This window comes from Nicotiana sylvestris, chromosome 4 (assembly GCF_000393655.2).
Source record: "Nicotiana sylvestris chromosome 4, ASM39365v2, whole genome shotgun sequence".
Lineage (NCBI taxonomy): Eukaryota > Viridiplantae > Streptophyta > Magnoliopsida > Solanales > Solanaceae > Nicotiana > Nicotiana sylvestris.
Genome location: NC_091060.1, coordinates 132782462 through 132802849, shown reverse-complemented (window position 1 = coordinate 132802849; position 20388 = coordinate 132782462). Strand labels below are relative to the sequence as shown.

At 41.5% G+C, this 20388-nt stretch overlaps 1 pseudogene; it reads left to right on the top strand.

Moving 5' to 3' along the window:
- The window catches only part of LOC104233829 (7-deoxyloganetin glucosyltransferase-like), a 140512-nt pseudogene extending 120535 nt beyond the window's left edge, over positions 1 to 19977 (top strand).
- The last annotated feature ends 411 nt before the right edge of the window (positions 19978 to 20388 follow it).

Genomic DNA, 20388 nt, shown 5'->3' with positions numbered 1-20388 from the left:
CCGTGCATCCAGTGTTTCATGTGTCCATGCTTAGGAAGTATCACGGCGATCCATCCCACGTGTTAGATTTCAGCACTGTCTAGCTGGACAAGGACTTGTCCTATGAGGAGGAGCCGATAGCTATGCTATACCAGTAGGTTTGTCAGTTGAGATCGAAGAGTTTTCCTTCAGTTCGTGTTTAGTGGAGAGGTTAGCCTGCTGAGGTATCGACCTGGGAGTCCGAGTCCGATATGCAGAGCCGTTATCCCCATCTTTTCCCCGATTCAGGCACTTCCTTCTTATGTCTGTTCGAGGATGAACGATTGTTTTAGAGGTGGATTTAGAAATAAATCTTTGTTCTAAGGAATTTAAAACCTCTTTTGCCTCACCTCGATTTGTGTGCGCAGTCCGGGCACGTAGCTGGAAAGTCATTATGTGAAAATCTGTGAAAATGTTAAATTTTGCTTTTAAAATGAATTTAAGTTGACTTCGATCAACATTTTGGGTAAACGGACCCGTACCCATGATTTGACAGTCCCAGACGAAATCGAATTCCAAGGTCCCCAAGCCCGAGAAATGAATTTTTAAAGAAAATTATTTTTTGGAATATATATAAGTTTTTAGAAATGAAATGTGTTTTGAATTTTATGGTATCGGGCCCGTATTTTGGTTCCGGAACCCGGTATAGGTCTTATATGTGATTTAAGTCGAGCCTGTAAAATTTGGTAAGAAACGGAGGTCATATGACGTGATTCGGAACCTTAGCTGTAAAATTTGAAACTCTGAAAGTTCTTGAGATTCGGAACCTTAGCTGTAAAATTTGAAACTCTGAAAGTTCTTGAGATTTTCTTTGATTTTGATGTTAAATTCATAGTTGTTGATGTTATTTTGTTGATTTGATTGGACGAGCAAGATCGTATGATTTTTTTGGGTTAGTGTGCATGTTTGGTTTGGAGCCCCGAGGGCTCGAGTGAGTTTTGGATAGGCCACAGAGTGAAATTTGGACTTAGGAAGTTGCAAGTTTTAGTTGGTATGCTGCAGGTCTGCAGGCTTCGCAAATGCGAAGCCTGGCTCGCAAATGCGAGAAAGCATCGCAAATGCGAATTGACCTGTGCTGCCTTGGTCGCAAATGCGACTGTTCCATCGCCAATGCAATATCGTATTTGTGAAAGGTCCCTCGCAAATGCGAAGGTGACCAAAAATTAATCTGGGTCGCAAATGCGACATTATCTTCGCAATTGCGAAGAGGTCAGTTTTCTGGGGGGTTCGCAATTGCGACATCTGCAACCTGCAAATTCATAACTTAGCAGAAAATCTTTCATTATTCAAACCCTTTCAAAACCAAAACAACTTTGCGTGATTTTTCAAAGACAAGTACTCTTCCAAATCGATTGTAAGTCATTTCTAACTAGTTTTCTTCAATCTTTAACATCTTTTCTTATGATTTTAACTCAAATCAAAGGTTTTCATGAGGGAAAATTGGGTATTTTGGGTAGAACTTATGTTTTTCAAATTTTAGGGATTTGGACCTCGATTTGAGGTCTAATTTCAAAACAAATTATATAATTAAGTTTGTGGGTGAATGGGTGATCGGGTTTTGGTTCGAACCTCAGGTTTTGACCATGCGGGCCCGGGCTCGATTTTTGTCTTTTGGGAAAAATACTAGAAAACCTATTTTCATGCATTAGATATGGTTTGTTTAGCATTTATTAATGTTATTAAGTAAATTGTGGCTAGATACAAGCGAGTTGGTGGTGGAATCAAGAGGTAAAGCGGTAGTTGAGGCTTGATTGTGTTTGTGGCTTTGAGGTAAGTGTTTGGTCTAACCTTAGCTTGAGGGATTAGGAGTTGTGTCTTAATTGCTATGTGTTAAATGTCGAGTACGACGTATAGGTGTGGTGACGAGAATCTATACGTCGGTGTCAAGCATGGCCGTGAGTCTTATATTATGATTGATGTGACTCCGTTTTGTATTAATCATGCTTAATATGATGAGTTCCTATGTTGAACAAAGTTTATGGAATTATTCTTGGTAATTGAACATTGTGGAGCATTGGCTCGAGTTGAGAATTGAGTTGTGAAGAGTTTGTGTAAAAGAGAATAGGTTTATGATATTGTCTCCCTTGCCGGGATGTTATTGCTTTATGATATTGTCTCCCTTGCCGGGATGTTATTGCTTTTGATATTGTCTCCCTTGCCGGGATATTATTACTCATGATATTGTTTCCTTGTCGGGATATTATTGATATGCTATTGTTCCCTTACCGGGATCCTATTTTAATATTATTGACTCCCTTTCCCAAATTGCTTTGTGATTGTTACTTGGGTGAGGAAGAGTGTAAAGCACGAAGGGTGATGTTGTGCATGATTTTGAGAGTGTTAATGCACGAAGCGTGATACCGTGCTGCACGATGTAAAATGTTGTGGCATAATATGAATGATAATGCACGAAGGATAATTCCATGCCATGATTATGTGAGGTAAAAGCACGAATGGTGATGCCGTGCCGATTATATTGATTATTATGGTGAGGACGAGAGTAAAAGCACGAAGGGTGATGTCGTGCACTTGTCTTTGATTTTCCTGATTCTTGCTGATAATTGAACTTTGGTGTTCTTTACATTTATCTATTGGTTTTCTATTGTTACTTGATATTCCCTGCAACATGTTTCCCCCTCCTATCTGTGACTGCAAATTTCTGCCTTTACTTTTCTGCTGTATATGATTTAACTGCACAGATTTATTTAGTAGTCTTGTCCTAGCCTCCTCACTACTTTGCCGAGGTTAGGCTACACACTTACCACCATATGGGGTCGGTTGTGCTGATACTACACTCTACACTGTGTGCAGATCCCGATGCTGCAGCTTTTGGACCACAGTGAGGTTGCTGCCTTCAGTCCATCAGGCAACCCGAGGTAGTCCTGCAGGCGTCTGCAGGCCTTGGTGTCTCCTTCTATCTTTCCATACTGTTTCTTTTATGTATTTCAGAAACAACTTTGTATTTATCTTTTGGACCTCTATTTGTAGTATTCCTAGACAGTCTGTGAGATTGTTACACTACTTCTGGATAGCTTATGTTTATGGATTGGTATCGGTATTATTATTAAATTGTTACATTTCATTTTTCGCTTTATTATTTCCGTTGTATATATAACGTTAATTCACAACCGTTAAAGGATTAAAAATGGAAAAGGTAAAATATTTGGAATGATTGTCTTGTCTAGATTTCACTAGTAGGCGCCATCACGACTCCCGGGGTGGGAAATTCGGATCGTAACAATAACATTCAAGCAAAGGAGGACCAGCAAATGACAGAAGAGGAAATGGACCAGTTGGATTGCAGCACTCGTAAACCAAAGTTTACACAACCAATAACCAACCAGTCCTCAGTTAAACAAGTAAGTTTTAGTGATAAGTTCTTTCCACAACCATCCCCTATGCTTATTGATTTTAACACGGAACTCCTTAACAAACTTTCATAAGAGGATGAAACAGAAAACCAAACAAACCACCCCATTTTATTCCTATAATGCAAAGTGATAAATCACAACTCTACGTAGAACCAAGCCCTTATTATAAAATTACTTGGCAAAAAACTCTATACCATCTTCTAAAACACAAAATAGGACAACTTTGGAAACTAAATGAACCTCTTATCCCCATTGATTTAGGTTATGACTAGTACTTATTAAAAATAGCAAACCATATTAACTACAACAACATCCTTCACGATGGACCATAGTTTATTGGATCCCAATACCTTACTTTTCGACAATGAGAACTAAAGTTTAATCCGGCTACTGCTAATCTTAGCGTATCTACTATATGGATTCGTTTACAAGAATTACCCACCGAATATTATGACTTAGAAATTCTCAAAAAAATAGTAGCTCACATTGGAACTCTGTTAAAAATAGACACATGTACAGTTCACACCACTAGGGGTCGTTATGCATGTCTTTGCATCCTAGCACCACTAGATATGCGCCATTACCAAAAAATTTGTTATTAGGATTACACCTTCAGCAAATTTACTATGAAGATGCTTCTTCCATTTGCACTGCTTGTGGATGCTTAGGGCATACTAATTGCCATTGTCCCAATATCACAACTACCACAACAACTACTAATCAAAATACATTACCAAATTCTTCTAACCCTATAACACCACCACCTACAAATAATGAATGGAAAAGAGTTTCCTATACCAAACCTTCACGTAATCCTTCTAATAATAATTACAGCTCCCAAAATAAAATCACTTTTCCAAAACAAACCACTAAACCTAGCCCACCAAATACCATTTTCCTATCCTATAGATTTGCTTATACCACTCCCACTGAAAAACCCTGAACTCTATAAACAACCTACCACTATAGATAACCCCCCTTCAGTTAAAATGTCATTACCTGATACAACCCCTGCCATACCACCCACCGAAATCAAACATCCCAATCATTACCCTCACATGCACACATCGCCTGTTATTCCTAATGATCCTACCCCACCATCAAATGCCTCTCTAAATACTACCCTTTTATATTCACATGCATTACTACCTGATACCCAACCCACTCACCCTCTAATATGCCGTCAAAAACAAAAAAATAATGCTCTCCTTAACAACTCTCCAAAACACATAAATAAATTAACAAAGAAGGCCTTCACAATTGATCCTCCAATTACACTGCCTATTTCACTTACCAATTACACTCATTCATCATCATCAAACCCTATAGAACCTACACTACCCCCACCCTACACTCACAGCATATTCAAAGCCGATGCATGCAACAACTACACACTGCACCGCCACATGCCATCCTTACCAATACTACACCACATCCTAACATGTAAACCACCATTTCCAATGACACCTTTCTTCCTTTTCTAAACATAAACAACACTACTCACACTTCAATTATACCAAACACTGAAAAACATCATGAACCTATAATACCTTCCCCTATGCCTACTTCTTCAACTCCTCCCATACCATACACTTTCGATGGTACAGACAATAATTACACCCCTTCTCCACTGCCACAAGCAACTACTACCACTTCTAATCCGAATCACTACGTGCCACTCTTCATTCAATTGATGAATCCTCAAACCTACACCTTCCACTCCATCAACCCCATGTTAACCCTACAACCCTCATAGTCGGCATTTCAAACAATTACACTCACAGTGCTCCGGTCCTTTCAACCATTACACCACCACTGAACCCACCACCTCTTCAACCAACAATCAGTGATTACCCACAACATACATTTACTCAACCCTCCTCCTCAAATATCACTACATCAACTACTAATATTAACTCTACAATACACACTACACTTTCACATGTTGATCTTCCTACAAACACCAATGTATCCTCGTCAACACCCACATCCTCATCGCTGCTCACACAGGCATCAACGATACTACCACAACCATATGCACAATACACCCTACCACCTCCACTTCTTCTTCCATCACTTGTACCACTACCACTAGTTCCCATGTTTCACCCACCAAATAACTTTCAACAATCCTACAAATACCTTCCTGCTCAACAAAGATTCATCCCTCAACCACACATCACTCTCCCTCCACCCCTGCCAGATATCCCCTTAATGCAACAACAAGCAACGATCCTCTTGGACAACATAGAAGCACTTACCAATATCATTCATCAAGGCATCTTAATGCCATGAACTATGAAGCTGCCATGCAAATACTATAACAATAGGAGATCACTACTCAGGAGTTCCAAACACAACTCCTCAACATTTATCAATAGAATGCTCATCTCCAACAACACTACTACTGTTGGACTACACACAAACCTAATAACTGCTTGCCATGGTTTGTGCCTCACCAAAACCAAGTGGAAGAACCACTACATCAACGTCCTCCACACCAGGAGCAAGTACCAGTGATGTACCCACCAACACCACCAGCATCACCACAATTAGAGGAATATCATCATCAACAAGCTCAAGAAGAAGAGGCAGATACTCCGCAGACGTTAATGGAATTATTGACACTAAACGAATCCCTCACGATCTCCATGCCAGAAAATCTAGAAAGAAATTTTTTTATCTACATTCCACCACGTTTGGAAAAGACATCATTGAATATCCGCCTTGACACTTACTCCTTGGAGGACAAATATATGGTCCTCATGATACCCACCCTGAGAGACACGATGCTGCCCTAGGATCTGTATCAACCTCCACATCTTCTCATGCACCTAGAGCTCTCATTACCACAGGAGGGAACACAACACAACGACCATCTTATGAAGATCATGCTATGGAACTGTAGGGAAGCAAATGGCTTGGAATTCCGTAGGAACCTACGATTTCTACTATAATGGAATAACCCATCTATATTGTGCCTCATAGAGATGAAGATGCAAGACCATACATCACTACTTCAACAATTTGATTTTACTGATCTTATACAAGTTGCTGCACATGGACACTCAGGAGGAATAGTTATTCTCTGGCGAGCACATGAGCTAACTGTGGATCCAGTGGCCGTTACAAGTCCTAAAACCTCTCTTTAATAATGGCCCTCCTTTGGCGTTATTACCAAAATGCTAACGCTCCTTGGTAAACTACTCTATATTATAAATACTAATCTCATCTCAATCAACCTCACCCTCATTTCCCTCTGTGATGATCCGACATGTTGTCTTAAGAATTTATGCCCTGATCTCCTATTAACTACTTTTTCCGTATTTGTTTCTGCTATTGTGAGTTGCCGGTGGGAAATAATTGGAGTTTCGGAGAGTTTTGGGACACTTAGTCCCTAAATGAGAGCTTAAATTTTGGAAATTTTACCATAGCCGGAACAGTGTGAAGACGGCCTCGGAATGGAATTTCGATGATTTTGTTAGCTCCATTGGGTGATTTCAGGTGTAGGAGCGTGATCGGATTGTGTTTTGGAGGTCCGTAGCTAATTTAGGCTTGAAATGCCGAAAGTCAAATTTTTGAAGTTTCTGGTTCAATAGTGAGATTTTGATCCGAGGGTCGGAATGGAGTTCTTGAAGTTGGAGTAGCTCAGTAGTGTTGAATGTGATGTGTGTGAAAAATTTCAGGTCATTCGGACGAAGTTTGATAGACGTTATTGATCGATAGTGTAATTTGTGAGTTTTTGAAGTTCTTAGGCTTGAATCTGAGGTTAAATTGGTGTTTTGATATCGTTTTGAGAGTTCCGGAGGTTGCAACAAGTTTGAATGATGTTTTAGGATTGGTTGGTATTTTTGGTTGAAGTCCCGGGGGGCCTCGGGTGAGTTTCGGGTGCTTGACGGATGTTGAATTTGGACTTAGGGAGATTTTGCATTGCTGAACCTGTCATAACCGCACCTGCGTGTGTGAGACCGCAGGTGCAGCGCCGCAGAAGCGACTAGTGGACCGCAGAAGCGGAAATTTAGTCCAGCTCCAGGAGCTGCAGGTGGGAGAAGGGTAATGCACCTATGACACCGCAGGTGTGGAAGGTCTGTCGCGGAAGCGAGACCGTAGATCCCACCGCATAAGCGGATTAGCTGGGCAGAAACATATAAATTCTTGCCTTCGCGAATTTGAGCTATTTTCACCTCTTTTCAAACGGGAAGAAGCCTTGGGGAGCATTTTTCAAGAGAGATTTTCGGAGAAATTCATTGGGGTAAGGTCTTTGGTCCCTAAACTCATTATTGGGGTGATTTTTATCATTATAAACATGAAAATTTAAGGAAAATCAGTGGTAATTTAGGGGTTAGGTCTTGACTAATTAGAGACTTTTGAGTGATGATTTGAGGGACCATTTGAGGTTCGATTTTGGTACTTTTGGTATGACTGAACTCGTGAGAGTGTGAGGATTCTGGAAATATAAATTTTACCCAATTCCGAGACGTGGGCTCGAGGGGCATTTTGGTCATTTTACCTAATTTTGCGCATTAGCTTAGAAATTCTTTGGGCCATTTGGAGTCGAGTTCTCGTGGCAAAAACATAGTTTCGGGTTGATTTTGAACTGGTTCGAGGTAATTGGCTTGCCTAACCTTGTGTGGGGGACTTTCCCCTTAGGATTGTTATTGTGATAACTAAAATGCCTTGTACGTAAGGTCACGAGTGGGTTCTTTTTCTAATTGTTGAAACTCCGATTTTTATTAAGTAACTTTAATTGTGTTTTTTCCCTTTCTATTTATTCTACTTGCACTTTTAAACCTGCTGTTAGTTTAGAGAAGCATGTCTAATTGACTTAATTGCTTTATTTGCATTAACTACCTTATTTGTATTACGTGAAGCATGCTAGTTAGAGTTGCTTGTGTTACCTTGTTATGAAGTTGAGTTTATTTGAGTATTCCTTGTGCCATTGTTGTGTGTTTACTTCGGGACTACGGGACGACATCCCGGGAGATCCCTTGTACGTATTTACGATTTGAGCTGAAGTGCAGGATACCGAGAGATCCCCAGCACGTATATTGAGGATATCGAGAGATCCTCAGGATACCAAGAGTTCCCTAGCATACATTGAGGATACTAAGAGATCCTCGGGATGCCAAGAGTTCCCTATCATACATTGAGGATACCAAGAGATCCTCGGGATACCAAGAGACCCTAGCATACATTGAGGATACTAAGAGATCCTCGGGATACCAAGAGATCCCTAGCATACATTGAGGATACCAAGAGATCCCTGGCCTATATCGAGGGTACTAAGGGATCCTCAGGATACTGAGAGATCCCCGATTATTATCTTTGTGAAGAGTGGTATTTCCTTGTAATTGTTTTGTCTCTGTTTCAGTTGTTGTTATCCTTATTATCTTGTATTAATTCTTATTGTTAGTTTTAACAGAACTGCTTATCTTATTCTTTTATACCTGATATTTCATTTAATCTCAGTAGGGCCCTGACCTTCCTCGTCACTACCCGACCGAGGTTAGACTTGGCACTTACTGAGTACCGTTGTGGTGTACTCATTCCCTTTCTGCGCATGTTTTTCATGTGCAGATCCAGGTACTTCGACTCAGTCCTATCACCCTTGAGGCGAGGCGACTGCTCCAGAGACTTCGAGGTATATCTATCGCATCCGCAGACTGAGGAGTCCCTTTCCATTCTATCTTGTAGTGATAGCCCTTCTATTTTTCTGTTGATGTAGACATCCCGGAGTTAGAGTATTTTTATTATATTCGTAGCTTGTGAATCATGGGTTTCCGGGTTTTGGGAAAAATATATTAGTTTATGAGAGTTGATATTGTTTATGCCGAGTGGCACTTTCAAATGCTGTTTTATTACACTATTTCTGTTTTAAATTGTTTTCTTTTCTTCCACTAATTGATTTATTTTTCCGCATTAATAGGCTTACCTAGTCGTAGGATGAGGTCCCGTCACGATGGTTCACGGAGGGCGAACCGGGGTCGTGAAAAGTTGGTATCAGAGCTCTAGGTTCATAGGAGTCATGAATCCCAAGCCGGTAGAGGCCGAGGACGAAGACGTCTGTACTTATCTACGGGAGGCTATGTAACCATTAGGAAAATTCCACTTCATTTGATTTCCCTGTCGCTCGAGATTTTTGACATAACAATCCTAAATCTCTGTCTTCCATTCTCTCACAGATGGTGAGGACACGTGCTACCAGAGATGATCAGACACTTGTGCCCCCTACGAGAGCCGTCAAAAGTCGGGGACGGGGTAGAGGCCGAGAACGCGCCCGTGGTGCAGCCAGAACACCTGCGCGAGCTGCCACCGAGGAGCCAACAGTAGTTCCAGCCAGAGCCCAGGCACCGGATACGCCTACTGCTACTACTACTCCAGCACTCAGGTGACTTTAGCACAGTTCTTGAGCATGTTTGGTATATTAGTTCAGGTGGGGTTGATTCAGGTTGTACCAACTACTTCACAGATCGGGGAAGGGACCCAGACTTCCGCAACCCCCACTCCAGAGCAACGAGTTCTCATTGGTCGGGTTTCAGGTGTCATAGTGACACAGCCTGTGGTCCCAGTTCAGTGGGTGGTGAGGACCTCTCGCTGAGTAGAGGGCAGGTGAGTCCAGGAGAGAAAGGACAGACGAGGTCTAGAGAGAGAGTATAGGGAAGTGAGGAGACCTCGTAGACTGAAGAGACCTACTGGCCCTTATTTTGGAGGAAGAGTACGGCATGGTAGAGGTTTTGTGGGTCAGCCAGCTCAGTTTGCATCTCAGATTTCACATAGTATTTCAGGTGTTCAGGGGTCTTGAAGTACCTGTACCGCACAATTTCCCACTGCCATGTCCCCTCAGAGCTTGTTTTGAGTGTGGTAACATACGCCATGTGGTGAGGGATTGCCCTAGACTTAGGAGGAGTGCACCTCCAAAGACTTCTCAGCCATAGCGCGCTCCGCAAAGTTCTCAGGCTATAGTTACAGCTCTAGTTTCTACCCCCACCTGCTCAGCCAGCTAGAGGTAGAGGTCGGGGAGGTAGAGGTCGCCCTAGAGGGGGAGGCCAGGCCTGATACTATGCCCTTTTTGCCCGTACCGAGGCTGTTGCCTCTGATTTTGTCATCACGGGTATTATACCGGTTTGTCACGGAGATGCATCGGTTCTATTTCATCCAGGCTCCACTTACTCTTATGTGTCTTCTTATTTTGCTCTGCATTTGGGTGTACCTCGGGATTTGTTGAGTTCCTATATTTATGTTTCTACTCCTGTGGGAGATTCTCTTGTTGTGGACCGCATTTATCGGTCGTGTTTTGTTGCTCTTAGTGGTTGACTAGAGCCGATTTATTGTTGCTCAACATGGTAGATTTTGATATTATCTTGGGCATGAACTAGTTATCGCCCTATTATACTATTCTTGATTGTCACGCCAAAACCGTGACGCTGGCTATGCCAGGTATACCACGTGTTGAGTGGAGGGGTACTTTAGATCACACTCCCAGTAGAATTATTTCTTTCCTTAAGGCTTAGCGAATGGTTGCGAAGGGGTGCGACGCATATTTAACTTATGTGAGAGATGCCAGTATTGATACCCCTTCAGTTGATTCAGTCCTAGTAGTATGGGATTTTCCCTGATGTGTTTCCAGTTGATCTTCCAGGCATGCCGCCTGATAAAGATATTGATTTTGGCATTGATCTGTTGCCGGGCACTCAGTCCATTTCTATTCCTCTGTATCGTATGGCCCCACCTGAGTTGAAGGATCAGTTACATGAATTGCTTGATAAGGGTTTTATTAGGCCCAATGTATCACCTTGCGGTGCTCCTCTCTTGTTTTTGAAGAAAAAGGATGGTTCTATGCGTATGTGTATTGATTATCGCCAAGTGAACAAAGTTACAATGAAAAACCGTTACCCTTTGCCTCGTATTGATGATCTGTTTGACCAGCTTCAGGGCGCACAAGTGTTGTCTAAGATTGACTTGCGCTTAGGTTACCATCAGTTGAAGATTCGGGAGCCAGATATCCCGAAGACTGCTTTCAAGACTCGTTATGGACATTACGAGTTTCTTGTTATGTCATTTGGGCTGACCAATGCCCCAGCAGCCTTTATGCATTTGATGCACAGTGTGTTCCAACCGTATCTTGACTCGTTCTTCATTGTCCTTATTGATGGTATTCTAGTGTATCCCTGGAGTTGGGAAGATCATGAGCATTACTTGAGGACAGTGCTTTAGACCTTGAGAGAAAAGATGTTATATGCTAATTTCTCAAAACGTGAGTTTTGGTTGGATTCTGTGGCATTCTTAGGCCACATGGTGTCAAGTGAGGGTATTCAGGTAGATCCGAAGAAAGTAGAGGCCGTGCAGAGTTGGCCCAGACCATCATCAGCTACAGAAATCCGTAGTTTTCTTGGATTGGCGGGTTATTACCGTCATTTTGTTGAGGGGTTTTCATCGATTGTAGCCCCTATGACCAGACTGACCCATAAGGATGCTCCGTTCCAGTGGACGGAAGAGTGTGAGGCGAGCTTTCAGAAGCTCAAGATAGCTTTGACTACGGCCCCAGTTTTGATATTGCCTACAGGTTCGGGGTTTTATACTGTCTATTGTGATTCCTCGAGGATTGGCCTTGGACCGGTATTGATGCAGGACGGTAGGGTGATTGCCTACAGGTCCAGATCGTTTAAGGTGCATGCGAAGAATTATCCTGTCCACGACCTTGAGTTTGCCGCCATGGTTCATGCCTTGAACATATGGGGGTCATTATTTGTACGGTGTTCCTTGTGAGATTTATACCGATTATCGGATCTTGCAACACCTTTTCAAGCAAAATTATCTAAACTTGCACCAGGGGAGGTGGTTAGAGTTGCTGAAGGATTATGATATCACTATTCTGTATCACCCGGGGAAGGCCAATATGGTGGCCGATGCCTTGAGTCACCGGGCAGAGAGTTTGGGGAGTTTGGCTTATTTACCCACATCGGAGAGGCCTATGGCGATGGATGCTCAGGCCTTAGCCAGTCAGTTTGTGAGATTGGATCTTTTGGAGCCCAATTGGGTTCTAGCTTGTGTGGTTTCTCGGTCTTTCTTAGTTGATCGTATCAAGGAGCGTTAGTATGATGTCCCTCATTTGCTTGTCCTCAAGGACAAGATTCAGCATGGTGATACCAGAGATGTGACTATTGGTGATGACGGGGTATTGAGGATGTAGGGTCAAATTTGTGTACCCAATGTTGATGGGCTTCAGGAGTTGATTCTGGAGGAGGCCCATAGTTCGCGGTATTCCATTCATCCGAGTGCCGCGAAGATGTATCCGGATTTGAGGCAACACTATTGGTGGAGGCGAATAAAGAAAGATATAGTTGGGTTTGTAGCTCGGTGTCTCAACTGTCAGCAGATGAAGTATGAGCACCAGAGACTTAGTGGGTTGCTTCAGTAGATAGAGATTCCGGAGTGGAAGTGGGAGCAGATCACCATGGACTTCATAGTTGGGCTCCCATGGACTTTGAGAAAGTTCGATGCTATTTGGGTGATTGTGCATCGGCTGACCAAGTCCGCTCACTTCATCCCTGTGTGTACTACCTATTTTTCGGAGTGTCTAGCAGAGATTTATATCCGGGAGATTGTTCGTTTGCATGGTATTCCAGTTTCCATCACTTCAGATAGAGGTACTCAGTTCACATCACGGTTCTAGAGGGCCGTTCAGCATGAGTTGGTTACTCGGGTGGAGTTGAGCACAACATTTCACCCTCAGACGGACGGACAGTCCGAGTGCACTATTCAAACTCTTGAGGATATGCTCCGTGCATGTGTGATTGAGTTTGGAGGGTCTTGGGATCAGTTCTTGCCATTGGCAGAGTTTGCCTACAATAACAGCTATTAGTCCAGCATTCAGATAGCACCGTATGAGGCTTTATATGGTATGCGGTGTAGATCCCCGGTGGGTTGGTTTGAGCTGGGTGAGGCTAGATTGTTGGGAACAGACTTGGTTCAGGATGCTATAGAAAAGGTTAACGTGATTCAGGATAGACTCCATACAACCCAGTCCAAACAAAAGAGCTACGCGGGCCGGAAGGTTCGTGATGTTTCCTATATAGTTGGAGAGCGGGTTCTGCTTCGAGTTTCACCTATGAAGGGCGTTATGAGATCTGGGAAGAAGGGGAAGTTGAGTCCGAGGTTTATTGGTCCTTTTGGGATATTGAGGCGTGTTGGGGAGGTTTCTTATGAGCTTGCCTTACCTCCCAGCTTGGCAGGAATTCATCTGGTATTTCATATTTCGATGCTCCGGAGGTATCATGGTGATCCGTCGCACGTGTTAGATTTCAATTCAGTCCAGTTGGACAAGGATCTATCTTATGTTGAGGAGCCAGTGGCAATATTGGATAGGCAAGTTAGAAAGCTGAGGTCAAAGAACATTGCATCAATAAAGGTTCAGTGGCGGGATCAGCCGGTCGAGGAGGCGACAAGGTCGTCTTAAGTACGCCCTGATCCCCTATTAATTGCTTTTCCCGTGTTTGTTTCTGCTGTTGTGAGTTGCCGGGGGGAAATAATTGGAGTTTCGGAGAGTTTTGGGACACTTAGTCCCTAAATGAGGGCTTAAGTTTTGGAAATTTGACCGTAGTCAGAACAATGTGAAGACGGCCTCGGAATGGAATTCTGATGGTTCTGTTACTTCTGTTGGGTGATTTTAGGTTTAGGAGCATGATCAGATTGTGTTTTGGAGGTCGGTAGCTAATTTAGGCTTGAAATGCCGAAAGTTGAATTTTTGAAGTTTTCGGTTCGATAGTGAGATTTTGATCTGAGGGTCGGAATAGAATTCTGGAAGTTGGAGTAGCTCCTTAGTGTTAAATGTGACATGTGTGCAAAATTTTAGGTCATTCGGACGAGGTTTGATAGACTTTTTGATCGAAAGCATAATTTGTGAGTTCCGGAGGTTCGAACAAGCTTGAATGATGTTTTAGGATTGGTTGGCATTTTTGGTTGAGGTCTTGGGGGGCCTCGGGTGAGTTTCAGGTGCTTGATGGAAGTTGAATTTTGACTTAGGGAGATTTTGCATTGCTGAACCTGTCATAACCGCACCTGTGTGTATGGGACCGTAGGTGCGGCGCCGCAGAAGCGGCTAGTGGACTGTAGAAGCGGAAATTTGGTCCAGCTCCAGGAGCCGCAGGTGCGAAAAGGGTAATGCACCTGTGAGAACGCAGGTGCGGAAGGTCTGTCGCAGAAGCGGAAATCCTCCTTTAAGTGAAATGTCGCAGATGTGACCATGTCCTCGCAGAAGCGGGACCGCAGATGAGGTCCCAGAGCCGCAGAAGCAGATTAGTTGGGCAGAAACATATAAATTCTTTCCTTCGTGAATTTGAGCTATTTTGACCTCTTTTCAAACGGGAAGAAGCCTTGGGGAGCATTTTTCAAGAGAGATTTTCGGAGGAATTCATTAGAGTAAGGTCTTTGATCCCTAAACTCGTTATTGGGGTGATTTTTATCATTATAAACATGAAAATTTAAGGAAAATCAGTGGTAATTTGGGGGTTAGAGTTTGACTAATTAGAGACCTTTGAGTGATGATTTGAGGGAGCATTTGAGGTTCGATTTTGGTACTTTTGGTATGACTGAACTCGTGAGAGTGTAAGAATTCTGGAAATGTAAATTTTACCCGATTTCGAGATGTGGGCCCGACGGGCATTTTGGTCATTTTACCTAATTTCGCGCATTAACTTTGAATTTCTTTGTAGAATCAGATACTTGAAGTTTTATTTATATTATGCAATTGAATTGAATAGATTTGGGCCATTTGGAGTCGAGTACACGTGGAAAAGACGTGATTTCGGGTTGATTTTTAGCTGGTTCGAGGTAAGTGGCTTGTCTAACCTTGTGCGGAGGACTTTACCCTTAGGATTGGTATTGTGATAATTGAAATGCTTTGTACGTGAGGTGACGAGTGTGTACTTGTGCTAATTGTTGAAACTCCGATTTTCATTATGTAACTTTAATTATATTTTTCCCTTTCTATTTATTCTACTTGTACTTTTAAACCTACTGTTAGCTTAGAGAAGCATGTCTAATTGACTTAATTGCTTTATTTGCTTTAACTGCCTTATTTGTATTACATGAAGCATGCTAGGTTAGAGTTGCCTGTGTTACCTTGTTATGAAGTTGTATTTATTTGAGGATTCCTTGTGCCATTGTTGTGTGTTTACATTGGGACTACGGGACGACATCCCGGGAAATCCCTTGTACGCATTTATGATTTGAGCTGAAGTGCGGGATACCGAGAGATTCTCAGCACGTATATTGAGGATACCGAGGGATCCTCGGGATACCAAGAGATCCCTAGCATACATTGAGGATACCAAGAGATCCCTAGCATATATTGAGGATACCGAGAGATCCTCGGGATACCAAGAGATCCCTATCATACATTGAGGATACCAAGAGATCCTCGGGATACCAAGCTCCCTAGCATACATTGAGGATACTAAGAGATTCTCAGGATACCAAGAGATCCCTAGTATACATTGAGGATACCAAAGATCCTCGGGATACCAAGAGATCCCTGGCCTATATCGAGAGTATTAAGGGATCCTCAGGATATTGAGAGATCCTTGGTTATTATCTTTGTGAAGAGTGGTATTTCCTTGTGATTGTTTTGTCTCTATTTCAGTTGTTGTTATCCTTATTATCCTGTATTAATTCTTATTATCAGTTTCAACTGAACTGCATATCTTATTCTGCTATACCTGATATTTCATTTAATCGCAGTAGGGCCCTGACTTTCCTCGTCACTACCCGACCGAGGTTAGGCTTGGCACTTACTGAGTACCGTTGTGGTGTACTCATGCCCTTTCTGCGCATGTTTTTCATGTGCAGATCCAGATATTTCTTCTCAGTCCTATCACCCTTGAGGCTAGGCGACTGCTCCAGAAAATTCGAGGTATATCTGCCGCGTCCGCAGACCGAGGAATCCCTTTCTATTCTATCTTATAATGATAGCCCTTCTATCCTTTCTGTTGATGTAGACATCCTGGAGTTAGAGCATTTTTATTATATTCGTAGCTTGTGATTCATGGGTTTCCTGGTTTTGGGAAAAATTTATTAGTTTATAAGAGTTGATATTGTGTATGTCGAGTGGCACTTTCAAATGCTGTTTTATTACACTATTTCTGTTTTAAATTATTTTCTTTTCTTTCACAAATTGGTTTATTTTTCCGCATTAATAGGCTTACTTAGTCCTAGGGATGAGGTGCCGTCACGATGGTTCACGGAGGGCGAACCAAGGTCGTGACACCCTCACCCTAAAATAAACTCTGCTTTCTACATTTTGGAAAAGCATGGTAAAAACTTACCCTTACTTCAAACAAGGACTAGGATGGAATATCGCCACTAGTAACCAAATTCAACTATGGTCTGACTATTGGTTACCTACGCACCAAACTTTTTCGCCATCTCATACATGATTCACTTAATCACAATGGGGAAAACCTTCCACTAAGCTCAATTATTCCATATTGCTAGTGGAATCTCCAAATATTATCCTTTGAACTACCACACCATCTACTCTCACTCATTCATCATATTTCACTGAACCTAACAGCCACAGATACTGACCAATACTTTTGGCACCCCTCATCCACTGAGAATTTCTCCACTTCCACTACTTATGCCTTCATAACTCCTACCCCACCTAAGGAACATCCTCAAAACCTTATAACTTGGATATGGAAAATACATAGTACCAACAAAATTAAACATTTTCTATGGCTCATGCTATAACACAAATTACCAACCCTTACATTTTTATTTAATCAAACTCTTGCTAATGATCTCACCTGTCCAGTATGTCGACAAGCGCCTGAAGATATTCTTCATATATTTTTCAACTGCACCATAGTATACAACATATGGCATTATCTAAATCTCCCTCTCCCCCCACAAATCACTCTCAATTGTATCAAACATATCTGCCTTCCAACCACCACTCCTACTAATACAATTCCATCCTATATTCTAGTTCTCATTACTTTTTGGCATATTTGGACCAATCGTAATAATAACATCTTCAATCACTCAACTGCCAACGTTAGTTCCCTTAATGTATACAACCAGGCAACCCAATATTACTACCTAACTACTTCAGTGAATCCAAAACAAAAGGTAAATACTATTATTCCAATAAAATGGCAACCCTCACCCCAAGGCTTCTATAAGTTAAATATTATGGGGCTTTTGATAAACATAACCACGTGGGGGAGGGGGGTTGATGGAGTCTTTCGTAATGCCTCTAGTGCTTGGGTGTATGGTTTCACTAAACCACTGAATCACACAGATATTCTTTAAGCTGAACTGCTTGCCTTATACCATGGGCTACAACTAGCACATGATCGCAAATTACGACCCTTACAAGTGGAGGTCGAACACTCACATATCATTTTTAAATGTAGGTCGATGCTTCAGGATCTCCAGGTGATCCAGCTCCAACACATATTTAGGGAAGGCAATACTGTGGCAGATGCACTAGCCAAGCATGGAAAGACACTCAAGAATTTCCAAACTACTAATGTTCTCCTTTTTGACAATCTACCTTCTTTTGCTTTAATGTTGTTAGCTAATGATGTATCAGGAACTATAACTCTACGTTTAGCCCCAACCCTTGTAATGCAGTAGTTATGTTTTTAATATAAAAGCCTTATTAGCAACAAAAAAAAGCTAAGTGCTATATCTAACATTTTTTAAGGAATGGGCATAATTTTTCAACACGAGGTTGTACTTGTTGCCGTTAGTAAATGTTATTATGATGTTGTGGCAAAATGTTATTGCAGGTGTGGACAATATAAAAAATAAGGACATTACGTCATAGTAATAAAATTATAAGATTTAATGTAAATGAAAACGGAGAAAGTATATATAATGTTGCCTCTTTCTGTGTTGGCTATATATAGAAAGAGACAGGTGAATCCTGGATTTAAACTCTATGAGTTCAATATCTGAGTTTTTTAGTATTGAATCCATTATATTTTTAAAGTTATGGGTTCATAGCTATTATTTTTTGCAATATTAATGAATTTCTATACATAAATTATGCTCCGCATCAAAAGTACTTTATCTGAACCCGGCACCATAAGGCTAGATATGCCCAATATATATATATATATATATATATATATATATGCATCTTCATCCTCTTGCCAAAGTCATAGCAATCTTTCGTATTTCTGTTTGAAGGGAACGTAACCCAATAAGGAAACTAAAACATGTGTTCCATTATATTGGTGCTGAATATTTAAACAATCCTATGCAGTTTGCATAGCATACCTTGCCCAAGGCCACATTAGCCCTATGTTAAAGTTAGCCAAAATCCTGCATCACAAAGGCTTCATATTACCTTTGTCAACACTGAACACAACCATAGACGTCTTCATAAGTCTGGTGGCCCTTATTCCCTCAAGGGCTTGCCATCCTTTCGTTTCGAGACCATCCCCAACGGCCTGCCACCATCTGATGCTGATTCAACCCAAGATATTGCTTCCCTATCTAAATCCCTTACCTCTACTGGTTTAGTTCCTTTCAAAGAGTTACTTGCCAAGCTTAAAAATACTTCTTCGTCCAATATTGATACCCCTCACGTGTATCATTTCTGATGGTGTTATGAGCTTCACTCTATCTGCTGATCAAGATTTGGGCATCCCTCAAGTTTTCTTTTGGACTCCACTTAAGGGTATATATGCCTTAATTTCCCCTTTTTTGAAATGTTCATCTTCAAATTTATTTTTTTATTCGAAGTATCCTTTTGGTTAAAGTTTCTTCTTTTTCTTGAGGAGTTGTAGATGAAAGTTACTTGACAAATGGATACTTGGAGATGACTTTGGATTGGATACCAGGCATGAATGACATACGTTTGAGGGATCTTCCAGATTTCATAAGAACTACAAATTCAGATGAATACATGATTAAGTTTATCCTGCAAGAAACAGAGAGATCGAAAAATGCTTCAGCTATTATTATCAATACATTTGAGCCATTAGAGAAGGAAGTTCTTGAATCACTTCAAATACTTCTTACTCCGGTGTATGTGATTGGACTATTGCATTTTCTTGTGAAACATGTTGACGACAAGAATTTGGAGGGCTTAGGATCAAATCTTTGGAAAGAAGATGAAAAGTGTATTGAATGGTTAGATTCCAAGAAACCAAATTCTGTTATTTATGTTAATTTTGGAAACATCGCCGTAATGACTTCGAACCAACTTATCGAATTTGCTTGGGGACTTGCCAATAGCCGGCTGGAATTTTTGTGGATTATGAGGCTTGATATTATATTAGGAGAACAAGCTATTTTTCCCCCCGAATTCGTGAAAGAAACTAAAGACGAAGGGATGCTAGCAAGTTGGTGCCCATAAGAACAAGTTCTTAGCCACCATGCAATCGGAGGGTTCTTAACTCATAGTGGATAGAATTCGACCATTGAAAGTATTAGCAACGGAGTGCCAATAATTTGCTGGCCGTTCTTTGCAGAGCAGCCGACTTACTGTTCATTTTGCTGCACCAAATTGGGCATTAGAATGGAGATTGACAATAATGTGAAGAGGGAAGAAGTTGAAAGGCTTGTAAGATAGTTGTTGACATGGGAGAAAGGCAAGGAGATGAAGAAAAATGCATTGGAATGGAAGAAATTGGCGACTAAGGCTGCCTAGGTCCATTTCGCATTTGCGAGGCTTTGTCGCATTTGCGAGCCATGCGAAGCCTGCATGCCTAACCATACCAGCTGAAAAACCTGCAATTTCCTAAGTTGAATTCCACTCCGTGGCCTATCCAAAACTTACCCGAGCCCTCGCGGCTCCAAACCAAACATGTACACCAACCTAAAAATATCATACGGGCTTGCTCGTGCATTCAAATCACCAAAATAACATCAACAACTATGAATTTAGCATCAAAATCATGAAATTACTTAAGAACATCAAATTTTCAAATTTTTCTCAAATAAGGTCTGATTCACGTCATTTCAAGTTCGTTTCTTACCAAAT